A 12,790-nucleotide genomic window follows, 5' to 3' on the forward strand; every position below is an offset into this window, starting at 1 on the left:
CAGCCGATGGCATCGCTCCAGTTACTCACTCACGTGTGGTTCCTGTGTTGGGACTTGATTCAGCCAATCACAGTGCAGGACAAAGTTTGTTTATCCAATCAGACGGAGAGCTTCGTGTGCGGACCAATCAGCTGCTTCTACAGGGTCACGATCAATATCATGTTCTATAACCAAGTGTATTTACTTATTGATGAGCTGTGAGTGTTTACATATTGATTAGCACCTTTCTTCTGGTTAACACACACACACACACACACACATACACAACAAACACATACATACACACACGCACATACACACACAAATCCATGAATTAATGCTATAATGTACTTTTTTGTACTTGTATTAATATTTGCTCTTTCCTTCAGATTGACTCACGAGCAAACGGGCATACAGATATTTTTACTAGTACAGGTATAGCTTGAAATATATATATATATATATATATATATACATATATATATATATATATATATATATATATATATATATATATATATATATATATATATATATAACAATTGTAATGCACATTTGCACTCAGAGGAAGTTTTAGGCCCCATAGAGGTAACCATATAGTAATACATGTAAACTCTCAGGATTAAATACTATTATTAATTAAATACTGTGTGAAATATAAAAGCAAGGGCATTATTTATTCACAAATGTTATTTTTGTAAATATTTTATTAATAATCAAACCTGATTAAAATCTGAGCACCCTTGTTTGTTCAGACACTTATATTTATATGTCTATATATATGTATAATTATATATATGTACATATGTATATATGTATATATAAATATATCTATACATGTACACATATGTTTTGTGTATATTAACGTGCCCTAATATATATATACATATGTTATTTATTTATTTATTCAGGCTCTGACTGTCTGTGCTCATGCACCGACCTTCCTTTGTAGTTCTCCACTTCCTTTGTAGTTCTCTAAGGGTCCACTTGTACTTGTTCCTGTCTCCCAGTCTATGTTTCTTTTTGGTTAGATGCCTGAAAGGAGGTCTGGGCTTTGTTCTACAGTATAAATGCTATCAGTAAATGAAGGAGGTCTCAGGTTTGTTCTACAGTATAAATGCTATCAGTAAATAAAGGAGGTCTCAGGTTTGTTCTACAGTAGAAATGCTGTCAGTAAATAAAGGAGGTCTCAGGTTTGTTCTACAGTATAAATGCTATCAGTAAATAAAGGAGGTCTCAGGTTTGTTCTACAGTAGAAATGCTGTCAGTAAATAAAGGAGGTCTCAGGTTTGTTCTACAGTATAAATGCTATCTGTAAATAAAGGAGGTCTGGGGTTTGTTCTACAGTATAAATGCTGTCAGTAAAAAACCCTCTCGTCCATGTTGTAGCTTCTACTTGCTGTAAAAAGGAAGTTGCTAACGGGTTGTAAAGGACATTAAAGACCATCAAGCAGAACTCTTCTCTTCTCCAGTCCTTTGTTTGTACTCACACTCATGCATGTGCATTCGTTACTGAATATAGTAACGAATGCACTATTTCAACACTATATAAATACTTATGAATGCTAAATAAATACTATTAAATACTTAGGAATGCTAAATAAATGCTATATAAATACTTAGGAATGCTAAATGAATGTACGTTGCTTTTCAAACCAGATTCAAGATTCATCAAAGTGTAATTAATGTTCATTTCCAATGATTCCTGTAATCAAACACATCCCAACTATAAGCTAATAATCAAAGACACGAATCTTAAACATGAATATGTTTTATTTTATGATGCTAACAATAAATAATACATTGATCATTGACACAACCAGAACAACATAATTTAAATATTTAAAAAATAATTTATGAAATATAAAATATAGGTATAAAAAATTAAAAATGTCTTAATAAATATAAAAAAAAATAAATAGATAGAACTAGTTAGAAGAATATATATTGTCAGTGTCATCAGTGGGCGTGGTCCCTGTCATCAGTGGGCGTGTCTCCAGGTGAAACAAGTGTGATGGTGGTGGAGGGTGAACTCTAGGACCCGGAGAAGATCTCTCCTCAGAGACATCCAACCACAGCCTGCGCTGTCCTGAGTGACACACAGAGAGATCCGCCCCTTCAGCTGGGATTGGTGCAAGCAGACAGACCTCTCGCCCAATGACGAGAGACTCTACTGTATATATATGTGTAAATATACATATATATGCATATGTATATATATACACTTATATATATCATTTATATATCATTTATATATCATTCATTATGTTTGTGAGTTTACCTGCTGCTCCAGAACTGCTGTCACATTACTGAAGTAAGAAGATAAAACACCTGAGCCATCAACACTGGACAACTGGAGAGAGAGAGAGAGAGAGAGAGAGAGGGAGAGAGAGAGAGAGAGAGAAAAGATCAGATAGGTATTCATACAGACAGGTTTTCAGATAGACAGGTGTTCAGACAGACAAATAGACGGGAATTCAGATAGACAGGTGTTCAGACAAACAGACATGTATTCAGATAGACGCGTATTCGGACAGATAGGTATTCAAAAAGACAGGTGTTCGGACAGACAGACAAACAGACAGGTGTTCAGAGAGACAGACAGACAGACAGACAGTTGTTCAGATGGACAGCCAGACAGACAGCCAGTTGTTCAGATGGACAGCCAGACAGACAGGTACTCACACAACTCCCCTCCTCCAGCAGGCGGTGCTGCAGGTGTTGGAATTGGTTGAGCTTCTCTTGGTCCCAGGTGACTCCGCCCCCTCCGGCAGGTACCTCATGGTCCTCAAACACTTGCTCCGCTCCTTGTAGTGACTCATGCACTACCCGTAATGCACGGCGGCACTGCAGGAAACCAATCAGAGGTCAGCAGTTTACATTTTTTTAAACAAATCTTTTGGATATAAATCAGCTCTGTGATTGGCTGACAGGTCAGATGATTACCTGAATGTGATTGGCTTCTGCAGTAGGGAAGGCGGAGTCTGGAAAGGAGATGTTGGTACGGTATGGCAAGCAGTGGATGGGAAACTCCTCCCCCTACAGGACAGACAGGAAACAGACCCATCTTTATCTACCTGCTAGTATCAGCTAATGCTAAGCTATACATATAAATGTATGTATCTACTGCTTGCTAACATTTACAACCTGTCACTAGCACAAGCTTACAGTCCACCTTCTTCAAGTCCACCACCATCGTGCCCAAAGAAAAACCTGCCCGAAGACTCTCGCCCTGCTGCTCTCACCCCAATAGTGATGACGTGTTTGGAGAGAATAGTCTTGACCCACATCAAGAAGACCATCCTAGACACCGTAGACCCGTTTGCTTATCGCCAGAACCGGTCCACTGACGATGTAGTCAACAACGTCATCCACACAACCCTCAGAGGGCCAGGGCCCCTACCAAGACCCCTACCAAGACCCCTATCAGGACACCTATCAGGACCCCTACCAAGACCCCTATCAGGACACCTATCAGGACCCCTAGCAGGATTCCTATCAGGACCCCTATCAGGGCACCTACCAGGACACCTATCAGGACCCCTAGCAGGATTCCTATCAGGACCCCTACCAGGACCCCTATCAGGGCACCTACCAGGACACCTATCAGGACCCCTACCAAGAACCCTACCAGGACCCCTATCAGGACACCTACCAGGACCCCTATCAGGACACCTATCAGGACCCCTAGCAGGATTCCTATCGGGACCCTACCAAGACCCCTACCAGGACCCCTATCAGGACACCTACCAGGACCCCCTATCAGGACCCCTATCAGGACCCCTAGCAGGATTCCTATCAGGACCCCTACAAGACCCCTACCAGGACCCCTATCAGGACACCTACCCGGACCCCTATCAGGACCTCTATCAGGACCCCTACCAAGACCCCTACCAGGACCCCTATCAGGACACCTACCAGGACCCCTATCAGGACACCTATCAGGACCCCTACCAAGACCCCTATCAGGACCCCTACCAGGGCCCTTACCAGGACTACTCTTCATAGAAACAGTCTTCATCACGTCATCCACACAACCCTCAGAGGGCCAGGACCCCTATCAGGACACCTATCAGGACCCCTACCAGGACTACTCTTCATAGAAACACTCTTCATCTTAAGTTTGAAGTTATTGTAATTCCGTGTGGACGGAATGACATTAAAAATATGAATGAATGTTGATCTTGAAAACTGAACTAATATAGTAAACTGAACTCTAAACCGTCATCACTCTGTCAGCTGGGGCGTTCAGGTGTTGGTTCAACGTTCGTTAACATGATTGCAGTGTTCTGTTTGGAGATCAAAGGTTGTACCAGGGGTCGTACCAGGTCTTTGAGCGAGTGGTGGGCCTTCTGGACCATGTTGCCGTCCAGAGAACAGGTCGGCTTGGCCACCACCATCAGCTGGAGGCTGTAGACCTGCAGGAGCACGAGGAGGACTATAGACAGCGTCATGGTTCACGTGGTTCTGGTCCTGGTTCAGAGGTGTTCTGGTCCCTCAGGTCGTTCTTCAGGTGTTTCTAATAGTTCTGATTCTTCAGGTCCTGAGGTTCTGAAATATATCTCAGTTTTAGTTGAAGTTCTACAAAAAGACAAATTGACGTTCTGAGTTTTAAAAACCTTCACCTGAAGCGAGTCCTGGTGCTGGTGTTGATCCTGGTCCTGGTCCTGGTGCGGGTCTGGTCTGAGCTATGTGAGCAGACAGCTTCAGGTGAGTTCAGTCGACCTGGAACACAGAGCAGCAGATTGGCCAATCAGCAGCCGTCTACCTGACTCATCAAATCTTCGAGAGTCTGATCCAAACCACAACGCCCAGGCCCAGGACCAGGACCAAGGCTGCTCTGCCAGGTGAGTCCTGCAGGTTCATACAGGTAAGTAGACTCGTTCCGTGGAATTCATTATGGAGTCTGAGATCAACACAGACGTTTATATTTGAGTCATAATTGAGAATGTTGGTTATGTGACTGTTTAAACTAATAAAGATAATGATAATAATAATAATGATAATAATGATGATAATAAAACAAAATTATAATAATAATAAAAAATAATAATATTGATAATGATGACTATAATAATGATAATAATAATAACTCTAACAATAATAATGATGATGACAATAGTAAGAATCAAAATAATAATGAAACTAATAATATATAATATAATAATAATACAAATAATGATAATAATAACTATAATAATGATAATAATAATCCAAATGATAATAATGATTATAACAATAATAACTTTAATAATGACAATAATAATAATGATTATAACAATAATTACTATAATAATGATAATAATAATAACGATAATGACAATAATAATGATAATAATGTAGGATATACAGACCCGGTGGACGAGGACGGCTCACAGATAAACTGTTTGTCACGATAACGAGTTTCCAGATCGACCCGTCAAGCGTCAGATCAGAGACGAGGTTTAATTTCAGAGGAAATAAACTGCCACATGAATATTAATACGAGGTTTCCCAGGTTTCTAATGAAATGATAATGTGAAGTTTCAACACAAGCTGCTTCGTGATGTCTGTGAGTCAAACTGATCTCAGACCAGGACTCTGAAACTCTGAATGACTTTTTATCGGCTGACTAATGTTTCCATTTCTACGCGACGCTCCATGTTTCTGACGCGGCGGACCAGGAAACTCCAAGTGCGTGGAACTCCGTTTGCGTCATTACGATAACTGTGAGCCGGCATCATCGCGCTTAAATGTAGTAGTAATAATGTTAATGTGGTACTAATAACTTTTATAAACTATTAATAATGTTATTACTACTACATTAACATTATTACTACGTCATTATTACAACACAATCACAATATTACTACTACAATAACATTATTATTAAACAACAACATTACATTATTACTACTTCATTAACATTATTACTACTACATTACAGTTATTACTACTTTGTTAACATTATTACTACTTCATTAACATTATTACTACTACATTAAAGTTAATACTACTTCGTTAAAATTATTACTACTTCATTAACATTATTACTACTACATTAAAGTTAATGCTACTTCGTTAACATTATTACTACTTCATTAACATTATTACTACTTCATTAACATTATTACTACTACATTAAAGTTAATACTACTTCGTTAACATTATTACTACTTCATTAACATTATTACTACTACATTACAGTTATTACTACTTCATTAACATTATTACTACTTCATTAACATTATTACTACTACATTAAAGTTAATACTACTTTGTTAACATTATTACTACTTCATTAACATTATTACTACTACATTACAGTTATTGCTACTTCGTTAACATTATTACTACTTCATTAACATTATTACTACTACAATAAAATGAATACTACTTCATTAACATTATTACTACGTTATTAACATTATTACTACTACACTAAAGCTATTACTACTTCGTTAAGATTATTACTACTACATTAATATTAGTACTACTTCAATAACATTATGACTACATAATTAACATTATTAATACTACATTAATATTAGTACTTCTACTAAAATAAAGTTATTACTATGTTATTAACATTATTACTACTACATTAACACTATTATTGCTACAATAAAGTTATTACTACTTCATTAACATTATTACTACTACATTAATATTAGTACTACTTCAATAAAGTTATTACTATGTTATTAACATTATTACTACTACATTAATATAAGTACTACTTCAATAAAGTTATTACTATGTTATTAACATTATTACTACTACATTAATATTAGTACTACTACAATAAAGTTATTACTACTTTATTAACATTATAACTACTACATGAACATTATAACTACACAATAACATAACAATATTTGTATTACCACAACATTACTATAAATACAATAACATAATTGACATTATTACATCTGGATGTATTTTCATGAAAAATGACTTTATAGACAAAATAGCTTCACATGATTTGTCTTCCAATTCAATAATTAATGAATGGACTAATTGATTAATTGATGCATGGACTTGTGTAATCTGTTGGGGAATTAGCTCTTTATGTGTTTTCTGTGTAAAAATCTTGATTTGTAAAGTAACTAAAGCTTTTCTGATGAATAATGATCAATCAGACGATAAAAGATTGATCACAGGAATCGCAAAAAAATCAAGTTTTACAATGAAATTAACGAATCTTGAAATAAAACGTAAAACCAATAAGATGATTGTTTAATTTAAGCTATATGTGTTTATTCCTGTAAATGAAATATAACTGCATCCTAACTGTGATTATTGATAATAATGAACTTACCGTGAGAGTGGTGCTGGTCCTCTGGTCCTCTGGTCCTCTGGTCCTCTGCAGGTCCTGGTCTTCCCTCTGGCTGAGGTCGTTGTGGTTCTGATGAGCGTCTCTGTTGTCTTTTGGTTTAAATAAAGCTTCATCCTGGTCGACAGAAACTGAAACTCTGATGTCTTCAAAGCAAATAAAAAAAATAAAAATCTGCAAAACTTGGAAATTTCCCTCACCCCCCTCGCCCCCCTCACCCCCCCTCACCACCACCTCAGGGTGCCAGGCTGCATGTGGGGCATCTGACAGTCTTGTTGCTACTAAAGTACAATCAGAACTAATAAGACAAGAAATCAACTGGATTACTTTGTGACTATTGATGCATTAAAACCATTAATACAAAGCTAGACTCAGGCCGTGTCCACATATCTATGGACATGTACAGGTAGACAGGCTGGTAGACTGACAGGTAGATAGACAGGTAGACAGATAGACAAGTAGATAGACAGGTAGGCAGACAGGTCATTATTACCCTAACCCATAACATTACTATAAATACAATAACATCATTATTACTACTCAATAACATTACTATAAATACAATAACATCTTTATTACGACTCAATGACATAAGTATAAATACATTACCATCATTATTACTACTCAATAACATTACTATAAATACAATAACATCTTTATTACTACTCAATAACATAACTATAAATACAATAACATAATTATTACTACTCAATAACATAACTATAAATACAATAACATAATTATTACTACTCAATAACATAACTATAAATACAATAACATAATTATTACTACTCAATAACATAACTATAAAAACAATAACATCTGTATTACTACTCAATAACATAACTATAAATACAATAACATTAACATTATTACATCTGGATGCGTTTATGATTTAAAGTAAAACAGACTCATAACATCAACCAACGTGTATTATTGTCCATTCATTCTTTCAGTAGTTTAAAATATCTGAGTCAATATTAGTGAGTAAATGAATGGGATTATTGTGAAAGAGGTGATTATCAAGAAGAAGCTTATTGTTCCACTAAAGGTTTCATGATTGATTTATTCTTGTGAAACAAAAGCGTTCCCTGAGATTCAGAAGCAGAAAATGTATTTATTCTGGAGGTTTTCCCGCCAACAGCCTGTGGGGTGAAGTGCAGGTTGGAAAGTGAAGCAGCAGTTTGCTTCTTCATGACTTTGTTCCCCGCGGTTTCACACCGAGGAGTTCCTTCAGTTCCGTTCTGTCTGAAGCGTCGCCCGTCGTCAGGATGCGGTTCAACCCCCAAACGTTCAGTTTACGTTTACAGAGAAGAGGCGAGCAGGGAGAGGAGACGGCTGAACGCGAGGGAGGAAGTTCAGCCTCAGTGAACACAGAAAACCTTCGAGGATCTCAGAAAACAGGAAGGAAACCACGTGACTCATTTCAGCTGCAGTTTGTTCAGAAGTGTGACGTCGCAGAAGGAAAGTCCTCATCGCTCTTCACTCAGTTTCCACTTCAGCTTGAAGGAGAGAATGAAACCAAAGTCCTCCTCTCCGTCTCAAGGTTTCATCCTCAGCTTCAGCAAAGTTTCCATAGAACGTAGTCAACTCATTTCATTCTTATTAATAATCGCATTGCTGATTCAGTGGAATAAAGTATTGCCAAATAAAACCATTCCAACACGAATATCAGTAACTGGCTGCAGACAGAATACACAGAATAAACAAAGTAAACAGAATAAATGTTGACAGTGAATCAGAATAAACAGAATAAATGTTGACAGTGAAACAGAATAAACAGAATAAATGTTGACAGTGAAACAGAATAAACAGAATAAACAGAATAAATGTTGACAGTGAAATAGAATAAACAGAATAAACAGAATAAATGTTGACAGTGAAACAGAATAAACAGAATAAATGTTGACAGTGAAACAGAATAAACAGAATAAACAGAATAAATGTTGACAGTGAAATAGAATAAACAGAATAAATGTTGACAGTGAAACAGAATAAACAGAATAAATGTTGACAGTGAAACAGAATAAACAGAATACATGTTGACAGTGAAACAGAATAAACAGAATAAATGTTGACAGTGAAACAGAATAAACAGAATGAACAGGTAAATGTTGACAATGAAACAGATAAACCTTCCTCTTGTGTTAGCTTTCTGTTAGCATATCTTGTGTTAGCTTTCTGTTAGTATCTCTTGTGTTAGCTTTCTGTTAGCATATCTTGTGTTAGCTTTCTGTTAGTATCTCTTGTGTTAGCTTTCTGTTAGCATATCTTGTGTTAGCTTTCTGTTAGTATCTCTTGTGTTAGCTTTCTGTTAGCATCTCTTGTGTTAGCTTTCTGTTAGTATCTCTTGTGTTAGCTTTCTGTTAGCATCTCTTGTGTTAGCATTCTGTTAGCATCTCTTGTGTTAGCATTCTGTTAGCATCTCTTGTGTTAGCGTTCTGTTAGCATCTCTTGTGTTAGCTTTCTGTTAGCATCTCTTGTGTTAACGGGTCGGTTTTGACCCATGACTTAAATCAGCTGTAAAATACACTAAAAGGAATTATCTATCATCCAATTTGTTTCTCATCTCTTGGTTACCTTGTTAGGCTTCCTTATACATGGTTGTATGTTTTAATATTTTTGGTGTGGGCCTACGGGCCTTTTCTTTATCAGGATACCTCCATTTCTATAAAAAAGAAATGGTAACATGAACCTCAAGATTATCATATTAATAAATAAATAAAAGGTTGTGTTACCTGACTATTACTGAGGGGTATTAGAACACATCTCTTACATGTTTTATTTATGTTTTTATTTTAATATTAACTATAACAACATCTATTGTGTTACGGGTCAATTTCAACCCATGTATATTTAATTCAAGAAAAAGGCTAAAAAGTATTTTTTTCAGCAATATAACTTTAATACAAACACAAAATGAAAAGCAGAACAAGTCATAACACAAAATATAGATTTGCAAGGTCAAACAAACAACCAATTAAACCAATCGTATGTTTATAAGTGGGTTGAAACCGAGCCTAACACAAAGGTCATAATTTCAAACAGATTTTTTTTTTTATATATATTTATTTTGTTGAAATAGAGGTTCTTGACAAAGTCAAAAAGCCTTGATGCAATAAAGACATTTGGTTCTTTTATGCATTTAAAACTCAAGACACCATTCCAATCAAACATGTTCCACCATTCGCTCTTTGGGCCGGCCGTCCCAAAGCTCTTATCCTACTCTGAGGAGGAGGAGCCACGAGAGCCGGCCTCCAGGAAGTGTTTTAACGCTGGACACACTCCCACATTGTTATTTTATTGGAAGCTGCAGCTGAGCGGACTGATTGCTGGAGTTGCATACCAGATGTAGACGATCACAGATTAAACTCAAGTTATATATTAGAGTGGTTTCTCCACACTGTGTATAAATCACACACACACACACCTCCACTCTGACAGTTAAGATAACTGCCTTTATTAGTACAAGTACAGTGGTGACAACTGTCTTTATTAGTATAAGTGTGACCCGGTGATAATCCCCACACAACGCCCAGAGTAAAGCCAGAGACGACGTACCAAACGTAAGTTTTCCTGACAAATTGGGTAAACTATACCTAAATCAAAAGTGCACAAACAAGAAAGTAAATCATGTGGAACTAAAACTGCAGTCAGGGAGGTCAGTGTAGAGCTAAATGAAAACAGTAAATAGTCACACAAACCAAACACAATAACACAATAGTGAAATGCCCATGCAAAAGATATGGCTGCTCTACTTGGTGTCCCTCTCTTCAGCACAAAACCCCACAAGCTAAAATCAAACATAAAAAGGCCCGTGCAATTGATGACTTTAAAAAGGACATGTAAATGTAAAAGGTGTGGGGAAAACAGTGGTCGCTCCTTCAAGAACTCAAAACAAAAGGAACAAAAGGTTATATCACATTGTTAAAATCATGCTTTTAGAACCAGCATCAACAGGAAGGAGTGCTCACCAAATCAGTCCCAACACAGCTGCTCTCAGGTGTGTGTCGTTAGGAAGAAAGGCCCAGGTGAGCTTCACACCCCTTTTTAAAGGCTCTGCCCCTTTGCCTGGGTCCTTAATTGCAGGCTGCCTGTGGCCTGCCTTACCACATACGTAGTAGTTCAACACCATTAAATCAACTGATCATTTTTGATCAATATTTTAAGTGCATTTTTATTGGAATGTTCACTAAAAAACGGTCCGGACATGAAAATAACTCCATCACACTGATCGTGTGTTCAGACAGAAACTCCATGAAGTGACCGACATTCATGTCTCTTAAAACAAATTTCCTTGTGTCCTCTCTCCTTGCGTCCTCTCTCCTTGTGTCCTCTCTCCTCGCGTCCTCGTGTCCTCTCTCCTCGCGTCCTCTCTCGGGGATGCAATTAAGAGACTTGGGACGCAGCCCTTGTTTATGTTGTTGACCTGATGTGACTGTGTGCAGTGAGTTGAATCCACCAGCAGGTGGAGACAAACAGCAGCTGATCTCAGAACAGCTTCAGCTCACTGACTCACGACCGGAAGTAAACATATATCCGTGTTTGGATGTTTCCTGTTCTATCTGATGTTTCTGGCCTAATAACTACGTAGCTTAGTGAAAGTGGAGATCCTCTGCGTCTGGGCGGGAAAAGTGGTGAGGAAAGGACGTTAGGAGGTAACTTTTGGACTATTCACCTGCACCCCTGCACGCCGTCACCTGTTGACGTCACGTGTTGTTACCTGAGGTGAGGGGCGGAGCCTCCGACGGGCTCCCTGAGCAGAAAGCATACCGGATGTTGCTGCACTTCCTGCTTCAGAGCGAGCGAGCGCTGGGGAGAGGCTCGCGCAGTTTCCAAGGTAAGTCCAAGTGGCTCAGGACTACGTGGCTCAGGACTACGTGGATCAGGACTACGTGGCTCAGGACTACGTGTGGCTCAGGACTACCTGTGGCTCAGGACTACGTGGATCAGGACTACGTGGCTCAGGACTACCTGTGGCTCAGGACTACGTGGATCAGGACTACGTGTGGCTCAGGACTACCTGTGGCTCAGGACTACCTGTGGCTCAGGACTACCTGTGGCTCAGGACTACCTGTGGCTCAGGACTACGTGTGGATCAGGACTACCTGAGACTGTAAGATGATGAACCTGATCAACAGTAAAGTTTTGACTCTGGTCCTGCTGTCGACTCTGATGCTGGGGTGAGTACTACTACTACTGTTACTACTACTGTTACTACTACTGTTACTACTACTGTTACTACTACTGCTACTAGTACTACTGTTACTACTACTGCTACTAGTACTACTGTTACTACTACTGTTACTACTGCTGCTACTAGTAACACTGCTACTAGTACTACTGTTACTACTACTGTTACTACTGCTGCTACTAGTAATACTGCTACTAGTACTGCTACTAGTACTACTGTTACTGCTGCTGTTACTACTACTGCTACTAGTACTACTGTTACTACTACTGTTACTACTGCTGCTACTAGTACTACTGTTACTA

This window comes from Taurulus bubalis, assembly GCF_910589615.1.
Source record: "Taurulus bubalis genome assembly, chromosome: 17".
Classification (NCBI taxonomy): domain Eukaryota; kingdom Metazoa; phylum Chordata; class Actinopteri; order Perciformes; family Cottidae; genus Taurulus; species Taurulus bubalis.